We start from the raw sequence: 18,613 nt of genomic DNA on the forward strand, positions 1-18,613 counted from the left end.
TTTATTGTATCTGCTTTATTTTCTGGAAAAAAACAAAAGAAAATACTTGTTTTCCCACCTTTCTAAGCTAGTTTAGTCCAGTTTTAAGGTTAGTGCTGAATTCAGTGCTGTGTTGCAAGTTTCTGTGTTTGCCCATACCTTACTTGGATAGAAGGAAGTTTCTCTGTTCACTTGAGAAAGGGAGCTTTGAGCAGCTTATCTGTCTCTGGAGGAGTGGTTTCAGGCCAGAAATTAGTAGTCTATTGGCCATTTTGGGCTAATTTCTCTCTCTTTCATTTCCCTGCTATAAAACCCGCATTTGCACGGTTTTGCATGCCGGGCAGCACCAGTTAGCTAGTATAACTATTCCCGGCTCCACAAAGTCTACTTTTCAAATTTTCCCTTGGAACTAGACAAACTTTCAAATTAAGCACTCAAATCATTCACTTCTTATCCCGGCACTTGCCCAAAACTCATAGCAAGCACTAATAAACCTTAGCACTAGACCCCCCTATACTATAGAGGACAAGGCTCTCTATTCAACCTGACCAGCCAATCAGTAAAACAGTTTACTGTACCTATCCAGGCATGTCCAAAGGGCAGTTTCAGGTGTACTCTCCAGTCCAACTGGTGAATCTGGGCATTTTGCGGCAATGTTACAATTGCCTCATGTACACAGACAACCCTCTCCTCCTTCCACCAAATACTAATACATGCGAGAGATGCAATTATACAGCCAAACTGGAGGCTAAGCTCTCTCAACCCAAGACTGGACCAGGCAGTCAAGAGGAGAAGAAAATTACTTACATCACACCACCAGTCTCACATAGAGCTATAAAACCAGCACTGGCAAAAAAACATACATAAATACACAAAAACATACTCAGAGGCTCTAAATAAAAATCTGCAAAAGCAACAGAGACCTCCAAAGCAGACATCCAAGCAACCTCTACCCCCCCCAACACAAACCATGAAACACATACTTCACAAAACCAGTGTGCCACACAATCACAGCCCTTAAGGCAAAATAACATACCCAACACACTAGTAATAGGTGACTCTATAGTCAGGCACACTGACGTCCCACTCACTAGGCTGAACAAGGAGAAGATTACTGTTAGTTGCCTGTCAGGTGACAGGATCTGCCACATAACACAAGCATTCGGGTCACTCCAGAACAAGTACAAATATGACTCTGTCATTGTCCATGTTGGTGTGAATGACCTGAGCCATACCTCCCTGAACTACATGAAAAGAGACATGGAGGAGAGCTCTGATCACGTAGCTCAGGCCGGTATGACCCTGACCCTGAGTAGCATCCTGCCCTCACCAAGAATGATACCACGGTATAGAGAAAAAATTATCAATTTCAACAACTGGCTAAGCTTCTGGTGTCACTGAAAGGGGATCCAGTGTCTGTCAGCCTGGGATGACATGCTCGACACGCCACACTGCTTTCCTAGAGATGGCATACACCTGTCACCCTTAGGCTTTCGAATACTGGCCAAGGCTCTTGCCACCCCCATAGTGCCTTTTTTAGGCAAAGTTCAAAAGACAAATCCACCACCGTAAATAGCACAAGTAACAAAAAACCTGAGGGTAATGCTGCTCAATGCCAGAAGTCTAAACCTCAAAATGCACACACTCGAGGCACTCCTCAGTATGGAGAAAATCGATATATGTGCAGTAACAGAAACCTGGTTTAAGGCTCCAGAGAGCACCCCAGCACTACCAGGCTACAACTCATACCATACATTTCGGCCACAAAACCCAGACCAAAATGCAAAAAGCGGGGGAGTATCCATATTCATCAAGGATACCCACACCTTCAGGTTAGTGGCACAGCACGATGCTTCAGAGATCATCCACGTGCAACTAACAATGGGCAAAACTGCTATTCAAATTATAGCTTGCTACAGATCACTCACCATTTCCCAGGACCCCCACTCCGCATTCCTGGAAACACTAGGAAACATAAAGGTCCTACCAAACACCCTGATATTGGGAGATTTCAATTACCCAAACATTAACTGGGAGAACTACTCAAGTACGAACTCCCTTTCCCTACATTTCCTAGAATTTCTAAACTCAAACGCCCTGGATCAACTGGTCAACACCCCCACCAGAGGTGACAACATATTGGACCTGGTCATCACCAACATGGGTGACCAGTGTTCCACACCGGAGGTCAACCCCTCGCTGGTTAGATATGACCATAAACTAATCACTCTGGATATCCACATTCCAGCACCACCCCCGGTAAAAAGAAACCACCGTGAAAAACTTTTCAAAAGCAAACTTCACATTACTTAAGACCGAGGTGGGAAGTTTAAAAGCCCCCATGCTAAAGGGTAACGCTGTCCAAGCTGCAAAATCCTATACTAATGCACTTTACGGGCACCTACAAGAATGCATGGATCGTGCTATCCCAAACAAAACCAAGACTCACTCCTCCAAGAAAAGGAAACCAGTCTGGTTGACCCCTACCATAAACAAGCTATACAATAGAAGGAGGAAACTAGTACAGAAAAGAGTAAAATCCCAAGAAGGGAAGACATCTCTGATCAGTATCGGCAAGAAACTATGTTCCCTCATAAAAATCATCCAAGGCTAGCTTTGAAAGAAAAATTGCCATGGACTCCAAAGATAACCACAAGGCATTCTTTAGCTATGTCAAGAATCTAAGTGGCAATTCTCAGATCTGCTCGGAGTTAGTGCAGAATGGCACAAAATACACTGAACTGACCGATATAGCGAACATCCTGGCAGACAGGTTCAATGCAAACTTCACCCCCAAAAGGGCCCATATCTATATCAGAAGAATGTAGTGCCCCTGAAATCACAGACACTCAGGTTAAAACAGCCCTCTCCAAAGCCAAAAACACAGCATCAATGGGACCGGATGGTGTCCCAGGCTGCAAACTACATGAGCTGAAAGATGAACTAACCCCTCACCTAAACACACTGTTTAAACTCAGCCTCTCCATAGGCTACATGCCCAAAGAGTGGTGCACAACAGTTATTCCGCTCCACAAAGATGGAGCCACAATGGACCTTGGGAACTATCACCCTATAAGCCTGATTAGCTTGGCCTGCAAAGTTATGAAGCCCATCATCATGGATCTCATTAACAGAGACATTGGAAACCTCCAAACACTGGACCCTACCCAATTTGGCTTTGTTAAGGGCAGATCATGCCTCCTAAACCTGGTGGACTTCTTTGAGACAGTTACCAAGGCTAGAAACGAGGAAAAGGTGGTCCACACAGCCTACCTAGACCTTGCAAAGGCCTTCTACACCATTCCCCACTCAGGTATTATAGACAAGCTCACCAGCCTGAACATAAACCCCTACGTCACGAGATAGCTTTTCAACTGGCTCATGGACAAAACCCACATTGTAAGAGTTGCAGGAGCTAGGTCTGACTCTAAACTGGTTACAAGTGGCATTCCCCAGGGCTCGGTCCTAGGACCCCTCCTGTTCGGCATATACTTTTCAGAGGTACAGGCAAGCACAGGAGGACTATGGCTGACCACGTTCACAGACGACTGCAAACTAGGGGCTATAATTGAGTCTCCGACTGACACAGACATCCTCCAAAAGGGTCTCACTGAGACAGATACCTGGTGTCAAAACCATGGCCTCAAGCTAAATGCCAAAAAGTGCATAGTCATCCCCTTTGGAAAAAAACAAAGTACCCACAAACTACCACATAGGTGGTAGCCCCCTAAATACGGAAGACGTAATAAGGGATCTGGAGACCCAAGTAGATAGTAACCTCTCATTTGATAATCAGATTGCCAAAGTAGTTAGAAAATCCTAACAAGTCAAATAGAACGTAGTACTAAAACCCGAACAGGTAACCAGCAAAAAGCAACGGCTTCAGACCAAAGTAGGATAAAAAACTTTCTTTAATTAGACAATAAAATCCACAGATTCGTCAGCAAGATGAAAATCCAAAGTAAATCAAGTGCTTTCACCCAGGACCTCCCAGGCTTTGTCAAGATAACAAACAAGTGTTATAATTTGTCTTTTATACTGCTTGTCCACAGAGGTTAATTAATGTTAATTAATCTATTGACCAATGAAAACTTTTTCAGTAAACAAGTCACATTTCCACTTTTTTCTAGATTTTAAAAAACTGCTTAAAGCAATACCAATCTATTTTCTGATGTTTTTAGATATACTTGTCACATTAAAGACCAAGTTTAAACTAATACCTGTCTTTCAAGCACAAGTTCACAACCTCAGATATTACACATTTGTCAAATTTTATGATAAATTGTTTGTGTGTATGACATAATATAAAACTAAAATAATAAAAACGTACGTAAAAATGTGTAAAAAATGATAATATTAAATCCCAAAAACATAACAAACAAGAACATGACCAATAAATTGTAACTGGTCAATTAAAATATAACACCATACCTGGTGTCTAACCTATTTGTTTTTTAAGATGATATACCTAGTGTTTTATATCATAGTTTGGCCCTTCTCAACCTCAAAATACTGTTCAAACTGATGGCTTCATAAAGCCCTGGGGGTTTGGATGCATTTAACTTCAACTGCCATAGCAGTTCTCTATATTCCAGTGAAGCTTCCCAGTCCCCACCCCTAGGGTTGTATTTTACCTGCTCAAGTACCAAAAACTTTAAACTCATGGATTTACAAACTAAGGGGTGCTTGTAAAATGCATTTGTCTCTTTTTTCTTACTTACATCATAAAGATGTTCATATATTCTTTTGTTCAAGTTCCTTTCTGTTTTGCCGACATAAAAGCAAAAACAGGTCTGGCAAAACCCGAGATACACTACTCCTTTCGTGTTGCAGGTGAAATGACCTGCCGTTCCAACATATATCCCTCTAGACTTCAAAAATAACCCCTTGTTGTTCACTATATAAGGGCATTGCTTGCATGATTTACATTTGTATGTTCCTTGAAGTGCTTGTGTCCTTTCTCTACTAGCTGTACAATCCCTTTCTAGCATGTCTTTGAGATTCATGTTTCTTTTTCTTATAAATTGAGGTCTGTTGTCAATAATTTTTGTGATATCGTCATTCAAGACCAAAATTGGCCAATATTTTGTTATAATGTTTTCTATTATTGAACTATCCATGTTAAATGTGTGCACGAAGGCTCTCCTCTGCCTTCCATTATTTCCATTGTTGCTGTTACCATTTTTGTTATTATTATTATTGTTATTGTTATTAGTCATCTCTTGTTGACTACTAGTTCCTAGAAGGGGAAAATACACATCTGTCCTTTTAGAAATAATTTCAGCAACTAGGGCATCAAGTAATCGCATAGGATATCCCCTCTCTTTAAACAATGTTCTGAGAACTAATGTTTCTTTGTTAAATGAACTATCCTGACTACACATTCTAGAAGCCCTTATTAGTTGTCCCTTCATAATTCCTCTTTTTTGAGAGAATGGGTGACAGCTATCAAAGTGGAGAAACATGTTGGAATAGCTTTCTTTTCTATAAACACTAGATTGAAAACAATTTTGTGTGTAATTCTTCTCCAATTTTACATCTAGATATTGAAGTTGGTCTTGGTTGAGTTCATGGAAGTTATTCTAAGTAACAATTTCATCTTTTTTAATGGAGAACTATTTAAGCAAAAAAGGGGGGTTGCCATGGGCACCCCATGTGCGTCAGCGTATGCGAACATAGTTCTGTCATTTTGGGAGACTGAATATGCATTCAAATCAAAATGGACCAGGTACATTTTACATTACCAACGTTACCTGGACGATATATGTATTTTTTGGAAGGGTGATAGAAATGACATTGAAGAATTCATGGAATATATTGGTACCACCACGCAATTTCTGAGATTTACTTGTAATATACAAACTGACCAACTTCAATATCTAGATGTAAAATTGGAGAAGGATTACACACAAAATTGTTTTCAATCTAGTGTTTATAGAAAAGAAAGCTATTCCAACATGTTTCTCCACTTTGATAGCTGTCACCCATTCTCTCAAAAAAGAGGAATTATGAAGGGACAACTAATAAGGGCTTCTAGAATGTGTAGTCAGGATAGTTCATTTAACAAAGAAACATTAGTTCTCAGAACATTGTTTAAAGAGAGGGGATATCCTATGCGATTATTTGATGCCCTAGTTGCTGAAATTATTTCTAAAAGGACAGATGTGTATTTTCCCCTTCTAGGAACTAGTAGTCAACAAGAGATGACTAATAACAATAACAATAATAATAATAACAAAAATGGTAACACCAACAATGGAAATAATGGAAGGCAGAGGAGAGCCTTCGTGCACACATTTAACATGGATAGTTCAATAATAGAAAACATTATAACAAAATATTGGCCAATTTTGGTCTTGAATGACGATATCACAAAAATTATTGACAACAGACCTCAATTTATAAGAAAAAGAAACATGAATCTCAAAGACATGCTAGAAAGGGATTGTACAGCTAGTAGAGAAAGGACACAAGCACTTCAAGGAACATACAAATGTAAATCATGCAAGCAATGCCCTTATATAGTGAACAACAAGGGGTTATTTTTGAAGTCTAGAGGGATATATGTTGGAACGGCAGGTCATTTCACCTGCAACACGAAAGGAGTAGTGTATCTCGGGTTTTGCCAGACCTGTTTTTGCTTTTATGTCGGCAAAACAGAAAGGAACTTGAACAAAAGAATATATGAACATCTTTATGATGTAAGTAAGAAAAAAGAGACAAATGCATTTTACAAGCACCCCTTAGTTTGTAAATCCATGAGTTTAAAGTTTTTGGTACTTGAGCAGGTAAAATACAACCCTAGGGGTGGGGACTGGGAAGCTTCACTGGAATATAGAGAACTGCTATGGCAGTTGAAGTTAAATGCATCCAAACCCCCAGGGCTTAATGAAGCCATCAGTTTGAACAGTATTTTGAGGTTGAGAAGGACCAAACTATGATATAAAACACTAGGTATATCATCTTAAAAAACAAATAGGTTAGACACCAGGTATGGTGTTATATTTTAATTGACCAGTTACAATTTATTGGTCATGTTCTTGTTTGTTATGTTTTTGGGATTTAATATTATCATTTTTTACACATTTTTACATACGTTTTTATTATTTTAGTTTTATATTATGTCATACACACATAAACAATTTATCATAAAATTTGACAAATGTGTAATATCTGAGGTTGTGAACTTGTGCTTGAAAGACAGGTATTAGTTTAAACTTGGTCTTTAATGTGACAAGTATATCTAAAAACATCAGAAAATAGATTGGTATTGCTTTAAGCAGTTTTTTAAAATCTAGAAAAAAGTGGAAATGTGACTTGTTTACTGAAAAAGTTTTCATGGGTCAATAGATTAATTAACATTAATTAACCTCTGTGGACAAGCAGTATAAAAGACAAATTATAGCACTTGTTTGTTATCTTGACAAAGCCCGGGAGGTCCTGGGTGAAAGCGCTTGATTTACTTTGGATTTTCATCTTGCTGACGAATCTGTGGATTTTATTGTCTAATTAAAGAAAGTTTTTTTATCCTACTTTGGTCTGAAGCCGTGGCTTTTTGCTGGTTAGAAAATCCTTCTATGTGGTCCACCTAATCACAAAAGGGTTTGCATCCAGATCGAAAGAGGTCATTGGGCCCCTCTATGCATCACTCATCAGACCCATCATAGAGTACAATGCCCCATTTGGGATGTACCTTACAAGACACCTGCAACAACTGGAAAGACCACAGAAGTTCCTCACCAAGAGGATCACTGGCCTCAAGCAGATGCCCTATGCAGCTCGACTGAAGAAACTCCAGCTGTACTTGGTTGCATACCGCCTACTCAGAGGTGATCTCTGCCTGACATACAAGGCCATGTCCAACCCAGAACTGATGGACATGCTTCACCTAAAGAAAACCATATCTCCTCGAGCCACACGCTCCAGGGATGTAAACCTCACCACAACAATAAATAGGACATGCTGGAGGGATAGATTCCTGTCACAGAGACTTCCCAAGGTCTGGAACAAGATTCCAATCTACATTAGGCGGAGCTCTTCGCTAACCCTCTTCAAGAGAAAGCTTGACGAGTGGATGGGAAACAGAAAGTTTACCCAGGGATCACTTCAGTGGCTCTGCTGGACAGAGGCATGGGGAACTAATCTAAGGGGGTGACGAAAGCCAACACATTCCGGCTAGGCTTATAAATGCCTTCAGGCAGATAGCCTAGTACCTACCTATGAAAAAATAAGTTGCTATATTTTGTATGTAATATACTCTGTTTTTAATACTGATTATATGAATTGGTTAAGACCTGTAAGAGTCTAGTGTCTGCTTTCAGGAATGACCTAGGAGCACTCACCAGGTGGGTGACTTGTTCAAAGACTGGCAGTATGTAAAAGCCAACAGGATAAAGCTTGTGACAGCTGATAGCATTAAGTACCCATCTACTGTTGCCAATCCAGTCCTGTTAGCTTTAGTATTAATCGTTTGCTTTCTTGTTCTGTATTTTGTGTACTATGTTCATTCTAAATGAATGTCATTTTTTTGTTTTTTTAGAATCGTACACTCTCTCTAGACTTTGCTTGCTAGGCGTCAAACCAGGACACTGGCTGAAAAAGATTACCACAAGTAAAACATGTTGCACAACTTAAAAATAGTCAAATGTTAACTGATACTTGCTAAATAAGATTTTAAACTGGGCATGTATATTTTTGGATTGTGCAAGAAAAGCTGGCTTCCAATGAGCAAAACCTTAAATTCAGGATAAAAACCCATGCTGTAGGCTACATTTAACTAGTGTTTTGCTACAGAACTGCTGACTAGTTAGAAAGGTAAACTGCAACAGGACAAGAAGATGAGACACCAAACAGCCATGCTGCACTTCCAGAGAACAAGATGAATGTGATGGAGAAGAAATTTTGACAGAAAAAATATTTTAAAATATGGGTACGTGTTACAATTTTTTAATAAAGGAAATATACCAGACAAGGCAATGGTGGGAAGAAGAGAAGAAGACAAAGAATTTTGTTTGTGTCTTTCGGCTTTTCACGGTTAGGGGTCACCACAGCGGAACTCCAGTCCGCTAATGATTGGTAGTGGATTTTTACGTACCGGGTTACCAGCCCTGACGCAAAGAATGAACACAAAAAATGATAGAATAAATAAAAAAAAAAAGTAAAAGGCATCATAAACTCTAGAGCTACAGCAGGCACTCATAGCCAACTGCTGTTTTTTCACCCTGGTTTTAAAACAATGATGGAGACAGTGGTGCTAATAGTAAGCCCCTAGATAAACTCTTTATTGTATCTTCCATTACAGATTTGTGCATTTGTAAGACAATGATTAATACTATGAAGGGTTCAGTGAGCAAATGATCTACATTACAACAAAAAATGTAAAGCTGTGGCCAAATGAATGATTATAACATTTTGGTTAGGCATTGGGCAGATTACAAAATCCTGACTACACAGTTGGGAAACCTCCTCTCCCTACCTCATTTCTCTTTTATCATTATTATTACCATTTCACTGGAGTGTCACTGTTGGCAGTAACAGCAGGTAGGAGTGACATTAATTATATCTAATTTTAGGAAGGATCATAGACCTGATCATCTACAAAAACCAAGACCGGAATAGCTGATCAAGAGGAGAAGGTCAACACTTGCACCACACCACATGGAACACATAGCCCTCCAGAACACACACCAGCACTGCCTTCACATAAAAACACAAATCACACACCCACCTTCGCAGAGGCTCTCAATAAAAATCTAGCCAAACAGCAGAGACCTCCAAGGCAGAAATGCACTCGACCACCACAACACAACACATCACGAGACACATAACTCTCAAACAGTATGCCACTCAACCAAAGCCCCTATGGCAAAACAGCATGCCCAACGCACTAGTCATAGGTGACTCGATAGTGAGGCACACTGATGTCCTACTCACTAGGTTGAATAAGGAGAAAGTAAAAGTCAGCTGCCTGTCAGGTGCAAGGATTTGCCACATAATGCACGCACTCAGGTCCCTCAACAACAGGTACAAATATGACTCTCTCATTGTACATGTGGGTGTGAATGACCTGAGATTTACCTCCCTGGACTACATGAAAAGAGATATGGAGGAGCTCTCGGATTATGAAGCCCAGGCGGGTATGACCCTAGCTCTGAGCAGCCTCATACCGTCAACCCAGAATGATACCACAGTACAAGCAGAAAATGTTTGATTTCAACAATTGGCTAAGTTTCTGGTGTCATTCTAAGGGGAGCCAGTATCTCTCTGCCTGGGATGACGATTGACATACCTCAATGCTTTGCCAGAGATGGCCTGCATCTGTCACCCCTGGTCTTCCAGATACTGGCAAAGGCTCTTGCCACCTCAATAGTGCCTTTTTCAGGCGGTGTTCCAAAGGCCAAATCACCACTGTAACAGCTACAGGCAAATGGAATCTGAGGGTCATGCTGCTCAACGCTAGAAGTCTAAACCTCAAAATGCACTCACTCGAAGCACTCCTTAAAATGTAGAACATCAAAATTTTTGCTGTAACAGAGACATGGTTCAAGGCAGCAAAAAGCACCCCTCCACCACCAGGATATAACTCATTCCACACCTTTCTGCCCCAGAACTTGGACTGAAGCCCCAAAGGCGGTGGTGTTTCCATATTCATAAAGGATGCGCACACCTCCAGACTGGTAGCCCAACATAACGTATCAGAGATACTTCAGGTGCAGCTAACATTGGATAAGACAGCGATTCAGGTCGTAGCCTGCTATAGGTCCCCAATAATGACCTAAGACACACACTCCACGTTCCTACACGGTCTACGTTCCTAAGCACCCTGGAGTATATTAGGGTCCAACCTAACACTCTCATACTGGGCGACTTCAACTACCCTTCCATTAACTGGGAAAACTACTCATGTACCAATACACTTGCCCAACGTTTCCTGGAATTCATTAATTCCAATGCCCTGGACCAGCTCATTACTAATCACCTTGGAAATCCACCTCTCTCTCCCTCCCCCCCACCTGCAAAGGTGACCACCATGAAAAACTTCTCCAAAGCTAACTTTGGGCTCCTAAAAACAGAGGTGGCTAACTTCATGGCACCCATACAATTGGAGAACAGCTGCATGACCCCCGAATCATACACTAATGCCCTCTACAAACACGTACATAAATGCATGGCTCTCGCCATACTCAATAGAACCAAGACGCTCTCCTCCAAGAAAAGGAAGCCAATCTGGTGGTCCCCTGCCATAAACAAACTCTACAACAGACGGAAGAAACTGATGCGAAATAAGGTGAAGTCCCAAGACTGGAAAAACTCCTTTATCAGCCTCAACAAAAAGTTGAGATCCCTCATCAAATCTTCTAAAGCTAGCTATGAAAACAGAACTGCAGCAGATAGTAAAGACAACCACAAGGCCTTCTATAGTTATGTAAAGAATCTCCATGGTAATGCCCAGATTTGCTTGGAGCTGTTGCACAACGGCACCTCCTATACCGAGCCAACAGATATTGCCAATATACTGGCCGACAGATTCAGTGCCAACTTTATCCCCCCCCCCCCAAAGGACCAATTGCAAGACCAGTAGATTGGCAGGCACCCAGTATTACTTCTGCACAGGTTAAAATAGCACTGTCCAAGGCCAAGAATACAGCTTCTATGGAACCTGACTAATCCATGGCTGTGTTCTACATGAAATACAGAGTGAACTGCCACCTCACCTGTGTGCCCTGTTCAATCACAGCCTCACCTCAGGCTTTGTCCCTACCAAAAGACACCACAGCTCTGTTTCTTGTGAATCAGGCAGAATTTTTTCCCCACCCCCCCGCACCCTGTCACTGTCATGTTCTTAAATACCACTGTCTTTCTAGCTGCCTGCCTCTTATGTTAATTTGACCATATATCTCATTTCCTCTCTTCTTTCACTGGCTTGTGTGAGTAAGCACAAAATTATCATTTTGTGAAATCACGGCCCTTCAACTGTTTAAATTTATTGGCCATTCTACTGTATTCCATAGCACTGGAATACAAAAGTGATCACCCCCTTTCAATCTATCTTGCTGTTTTAAAAATAGTGACTCTCCACTAAAACTTAACTTTTTAGACAGGTAAAACTTAAGTTACCTACTTGCACATCTAACTTCTCTAGTGCACACTGCCGTGTTTAGGATAAACCATTTTTTTCATCTTACCTTTAAGCATCCCTGTGACTAGCACTTGCTCTAATACTTGCTGGAAAGCACTAGGAAGCCTTAAACTGATACAAGCACTCAACTCTCCTTATTAATAAGGAGAAATTAATCATAGGCACTAAACAGCCTATAATTGCAAAGTACCTTGTTAAGGTAAGGGAAAACAGATTCTGTACTTTAAAAAAAAAAAGCACCAAACCAGGCATGTCCAAGGGTCAGCTTCCGTTAATTTCTCCTGTCCACCTGGTGAATCTGGGCATACTGGGGCAATGCAGCAATTGCCTCATGTACACAGACAACCCTCTCCTCCTACCACCCAACACTACAACCTGTGAGAGATGCACTTACATAGCCAAACTGGAAGCAACGCTCTCTCCACCCAAGATTGTGCTAGACAGTCAAGAGGAGAAGATTAACACCCACACTACACCTCAAGCAACAAATAGCCCTTCTAAACTCACACCACCAACACCCACACATAGCAATACTAAATCCACATATGCGGTGGCCCTTAACTGTAACCTGCCCAAGCAACAAGGACCTCTGAAGCTGAAATGCAAACAAACACCAATCACAACCAAAGTGTCACATAGCTCACAACACCAGTGTGTCACCCAGCAACAGCCCCTAAGGAAAGACAACGTACCTAACACTTTAGTCATAGGTGACTCTATAGTCAGGCACACTGATGTCCCACTCACCAGGATGAACAAGGAGAAAATGACAGTGAGCTGCCTGTCGGGTGCCAGGATCCACCACATAACTCATGCACTCAAGTCACTCCACAACAAGTACAAATATGACTTTGTCATTCTCCATGTTGGAGTGAATGACTTGAGACGTACCTCTCTGGACTACATGAAAAGAGACATGGAAGAGCTCTTGGATCATGTGGCCCAGACAGGTATGACCCTAGCCCTGAGTAGCATCCTGCCTTCGCCCAGAATGATACCACAATATCAAGACATAATGACTGACTTCAACAATTGGCTAAGCTCCTGGTGTCATTCAAAGGGGATCCAGTATCTGTCTGCCTGGGATGACATGATCGACAGACCACGATGCTTTGCCAGAGATGGTCTGCACCTGTCGCCCCTGGGATTCAGGTTACAAGCTAAGGCTCTTGCCACCCCTATAGTGCCTTTTATAGGCAAAGTTCAAAGGACAAAACCACCACCGTAACAGGTACAAGCATGCAAAATCTGAAGGTAATGCTACTCAATGCTAGAAGTCTAAACCTCAAAATGCACTCTCTCGTGGCACTCCTAAAAATGGAGAACATCGATATCTGTGCAGTAACTGAGACCTGGTTCAAGGCTCCACAGAGCACCCCTGCAGTACCAGGCTACAACTCTTACCACACTTTTCGGCTACCAAACCAGGATCGAAATACTAAAGGTGGAGGAGTGTCCATATTCACCAAGGATATTCACACCACCAGGTTAGTTGCCCAACACAATGCGTCTGAAATTCTCCAGGTGCAACTAACACTAGGTAAGACTGCAATCCAAATTGTAGCTTGCTACAGATCCCCCACCATGCCCCAAGATTCTCACTACACCTTTCTAAACATATTGGAAATATTAATATATAACCAAACATCCTAATACTGGGTGATTTCAACTACCCTGGCATTAACTGGAAAAACTACTCATGCACCAACACCTTTTCCCAACGTTTCTTGGAATTCATAAATTCCAATACCATGGAAATCCATAGTCCCACCAGGGGCTCCAATATCCTAGACCTGGTTATTACCAACATGGGAAATCGATGCTCCACACCTATGGTCACTCCCTCGTTGGTCAGGTCAGACCATAAGCTAATCACCCTTAACAGCCACATCCCACCCCACCCCCCAGTAAGGAAACCTCCATAAAAAACTTCTCCAAGGCCAACTTCATTCTACTCAAGTCAGAAGTTACAAACTTCATGACACCCATGCAGATGGGAACTGAAAGTTTGACTGCGGAGTCCTACACTAAGGCACTGTATGAGCACATCCACTCATGCATGAATTGTGCCATGCCAAATAGAACCAAGATGCTCTCCTCCAAAAAAGGAAGACAATCTGGTGATCCCCTGCCATAAACAAATTTTACAACAAAAGGAAAAAACTGTTACAGAAAAGAGAAAAATCCCAGGATGCAAAAAATTCCCTTACCAGCCTCAGTAAGAAGCTGAGATTCCTCATAAAATCCTCCAAAGCTAGTTACGAAAATAAAATTGCCAAAGATTCCAAAGACAATCACAAGGCATTCTATAACTATGTCAAGAATCTAAATGGCAATCCTCAGATCTGCTCTGAGCTACAACAGAATGGCATTAAATATACTGATCCCAAGGATATTGCCAATAGCCTGGTAGATCGATTCAGTGCCAACTTCACCCCCCTCTCATCCCCTAAATGGCCCATCTCAATACTGGAAGATTGTCAAATTCCGGTAACAACAGCCACATAGGTAAAAAACGCACTCTCCAAAGCTAAGAATACAGCATCCATGGGACCAGATGACATCCTGGGCTGTGTACTACATGAACTACAAAATGAACTGGCATCTCACCTAAGTGTCATGTTTAATCATACCCTCACCTCAGGCTTCGTGCCCACTGAGTGGCGCACAGCTACAGTTATCCCACTCCACAAGGGGGGGATCCACCTTGGATCCCGGGAACTACCGCCCCATTAGTCAGACGAGCCTGATCTGCAAGGCCATGGAACGTATTATCATGGAACTTATAAACAAAGACATTGGCAACGTTAAAACACTGGACCCCACCCAGTTTGGGTTCGTGAGGGGCCAATCTTGTCTCCTGAACCTTATTGACTTCTTCGAATCAGTCTCCAGAGCTGTGGACGAGGGTAAGGCAGTCCACACAGCCTATCTGAACCTCGCCAAGGACTTTGACGCCATCCCCCACTCTGGAATCATAGATAAACTTACAGCTGGACATTAATCCCTACATCACTCGATGGGTTGCCAACTGGCTTACTGGTAGAACCCACACACTGTAAAAGTAGCTGACTCCAAATCTAGCTCCAGACAAGTGACAAGTGGAGTATCTCAGGGTTCAGTCTTGGGACATCTCTTGTTTGGCATCTATTTCTCTGAAGTACAGGCCAACACTAAGGGACTCTGGCTAACAAAGTTCGCAGATGACTGCAAACTGGGAGCCTCTATTGAATCCCCAAATGATGTCGATACTCTACAAAAGCGCCTTACAGAAACAAATGCTTGGTGCTAGAGCCATGGGCTCAAGCTCAATGCCAAGAAATGTACATTTATCCCCTTTGGGAAAAAACATGTACCCATGAATGATCCCATAGGTGGCAGTACACTAAACACCAAAAGTGTGATAAGAGACTTAGGGATACAGGTGGACAGTGGTCTCACCTTCGATAACCACATCGCCACAACAGTCAGGAAATCCTTCTATGTGGCACACCTCATCACTAAGGGCTTTTCATACAGAAAAAAGGAGGTCATTGTCCCGCTGTATTCATCCCTTATTGGACTCATTATAGAAAACAATGCCCCATTTGGTATGTACCTCTCAAGACATCTGCAACAACTGGAAAGGCTGCAGATATACCTCACTAAAAGAATCACAGGCCTAAAGCAGATGCCCTATGCTGACCGCCTTAAAAAACTCAAGCTATGCTCTGTCGCATATCGTCTACTCCGAGGCAATCTCTGCTTAACATACAAGGCCATGTCAAACCCAGAGCTGTTGGACATGCTACACTTAAAGAAATCCCAATCCCTCAGAGCCACACACTCCAGGGATCTAAATCTTGTCATCACAATAAACAAAACATGCTGGAGAGATAGGTTCCTGACCCAGAGACTCCCCAGACTCTGGAATAGACTGCCGATACATGTCAAGCAGAGTGCCTCTTTGGCCCTCTTCAAAAGGAACCTTGATGATTGGATGGGAGAAAGGAAATTCACCTGGGGGATCACGTCAGTTGCCCTGCTAGACAGGGGTCCAGGGAAGTAAATAGTGTGGGAAGAAATAGCCAGGGAATTGTTATGGCTTGGCTTGTGTAGGCCCTAGGGCCAATAGCCTAGTACCAACCTATGAACCTATAAATGGTGCACTACTAGTCATTACTCTCCACAATGGAGGAGTGACTACAGACCCTGGGAACTATTACCCCATTAGCCTGACAAGTCTGATATGCAAAGCTATGGAATGCATCATCATGGACCTAATAAACAAGGATATAGGGAATCTCCAGACTCTGGATCCCACACAGTTTGGTTTTGTGAAGGGTAGATCATGCCTGCTCAACCTGGTTGACTTCTTTGAGTCAGTCACCAGAGCGGTGGATGAAGGCAAGGTGGTTCATACAGCCTATCTTGATCTGGCCAAGGCCTTTGATACCATTCCCCACTTAGGAATCATAGAAAAACTCACTAAGCTAGGCATCAGCCCTTATATCACTAGGTGGGTTGCAAACTAGCTCACACATAGAACCACAGCAGTGTGAAATGAGCGGACTCCAAGTCAGACTGACTACCATTCACAAGTGGAGTCCCAGCAGATTAAGTCCTGGGTCCTCTTCTGTTTGGTATCTTTCTCTGAAGTCCAGGCCAGCACGAATGGACTCTGGCTTATCAAGTTCGCAGACGATTGCAAGTTGGGAGCCATAATTAACTCCCCAAGTGATGACATCCTACAGAAAGGCCTCACTGAGACCAACGACTGGTGTCAGAACCATGGCCTTAAACTCAATGTTAAAAAATGTGTCGGCATCCCCTTTGGGAAAAACCCAGTTTCCCATGAATTACCACATTGATGGTAGGCCACTGATCACAGAAGGCATCATAAGAGATCTGGGAACATAGGTTGACAGCAACCTCTCGTTTGACCACCGCTTTGCCACTGTGGTCATAAAGTCCTTCTATGTGGCACATCTCATTACTAAGGGTTTTGCATCCAGGAAGAAAAACATCATTGCCTCCCTCTACTCTTCCCTGATTAGGCCAACCATCGAGTACAATGCCCCATTTGGCATGTACCTCACTAGACACCTGCAACAACTGGAGAGGCTGCAAAAGTACCTCACAAAAAGGATCCTATGCCTTAAACACTTGTCCTATATGGACAGACTCAAAAATAACAACTATTCTATGTCTCATATTGCCTACTTAGAGGAGATCTCTGCTTGACTTACGAAGCCACATCTGGCCTAGCTCTGTCAGAAATGCTACATCTAAAGAAATCCCAATCCCTCCACATTACATGCTCCAGAGAACTCAATCTTATTACCACAATCAACAGAACAAGCTGGAGGGACAGGTTCATAACCCAGAGACTGCCCATGCCCTCTTCAAGAGAAATCTTGATGAGTGAATGGGAAATAGAAAATGCACTCCGGGGATCACTCCAGTGGCTCTACTAGACAGAGGCACTGGGAACTAAGGTCATGTGGCATGATGCCAGGGTAATCCTATGGGTTAGGCTTGTAAAGGCTCCAGGGCCATTAGCCTAGTACACACCTATGAACAACAAGTATGTTGAGTAGCTAATCTGCAAGTCTCTACAAACAAAATTAAAAGTATCTGACAGCTGTTTAAATATTGTTAAACTAGTGTGGTTTGGTAAGGTGACGCATACACCATGCTTTACCCACATGTTCTTTTAATGGTGAAAGAACTGCATCAATCAAAACCACATTTGCAGAACCTGACTTCAGTTTTCTGCACAGTCTGCATCTATTTCAGATATTCTGTGGAAGGTACAAAAATTTAGCAAACTCAGATAAAAAGTAGTTCTCATATACAGTATACAAATTTCTTAGCAGATAGCAGCGATCATAGTAAAGATTGAGCAAATGTATCAGCAGGTAAAAACAATTAAATAGAAAGCAGTTCAGCATACTATTACAAATAAGATGCCAACATTTGTTTCAGTCTCTACTCTGTAATGGAGAGCCTGACTCCTGTTTGGAAACCCTATGAAACAGATACATTTTTGGTGAGGTATGAGGACACTGATCTCGTTCGTATCTTATTTTTGGCCTCAGTGGTCTGAATCAGGATGATATATTTCCATTTATAATGCATTGTGCACATCTTCCAAGCAAAATGGTGAAAACATCCAAGGGTAATGAGGAATTTCAAACCATTAGAGATTATACAGAGGATGATACACACTTTAGTGCTGCACTGACAAAAGAAAATGTAACACTGGCCATGACTGAAACTGCTTCAAGTACATCAGCTTCCCCTTGTCAGCATATAAGCTAATACAAGTTTCAGTGCAGCTGGGACAACATCGAATGATAGAAGCACATTCCACCCCATAACAAAGATGAAGAGGTTGGCAGTCCTAATAAACCTGCAGCAGTACAAATCCATACTGTCCTTGCACTCTCATATACCACTGCATCCAGATGGTAGCATGTAACACTCTCCAAAGCTGATGTAAAGTAATCCTAC

This window comes from Protopterus annectens, chromosome 1.part1, assembly GCF_019279795.1.
Source record: "Protopterus annectens isolate FY-2018-M chromosome 1.part1, PAN1.0, whole genome shotgun sequence".
Taxonomy (NCBI): domain Eukaryota; kingdom Metazoa; phylum Chordata; order Ceratodontiformes; family Protopteridae; genus Protopterus; species Protopterus annectens.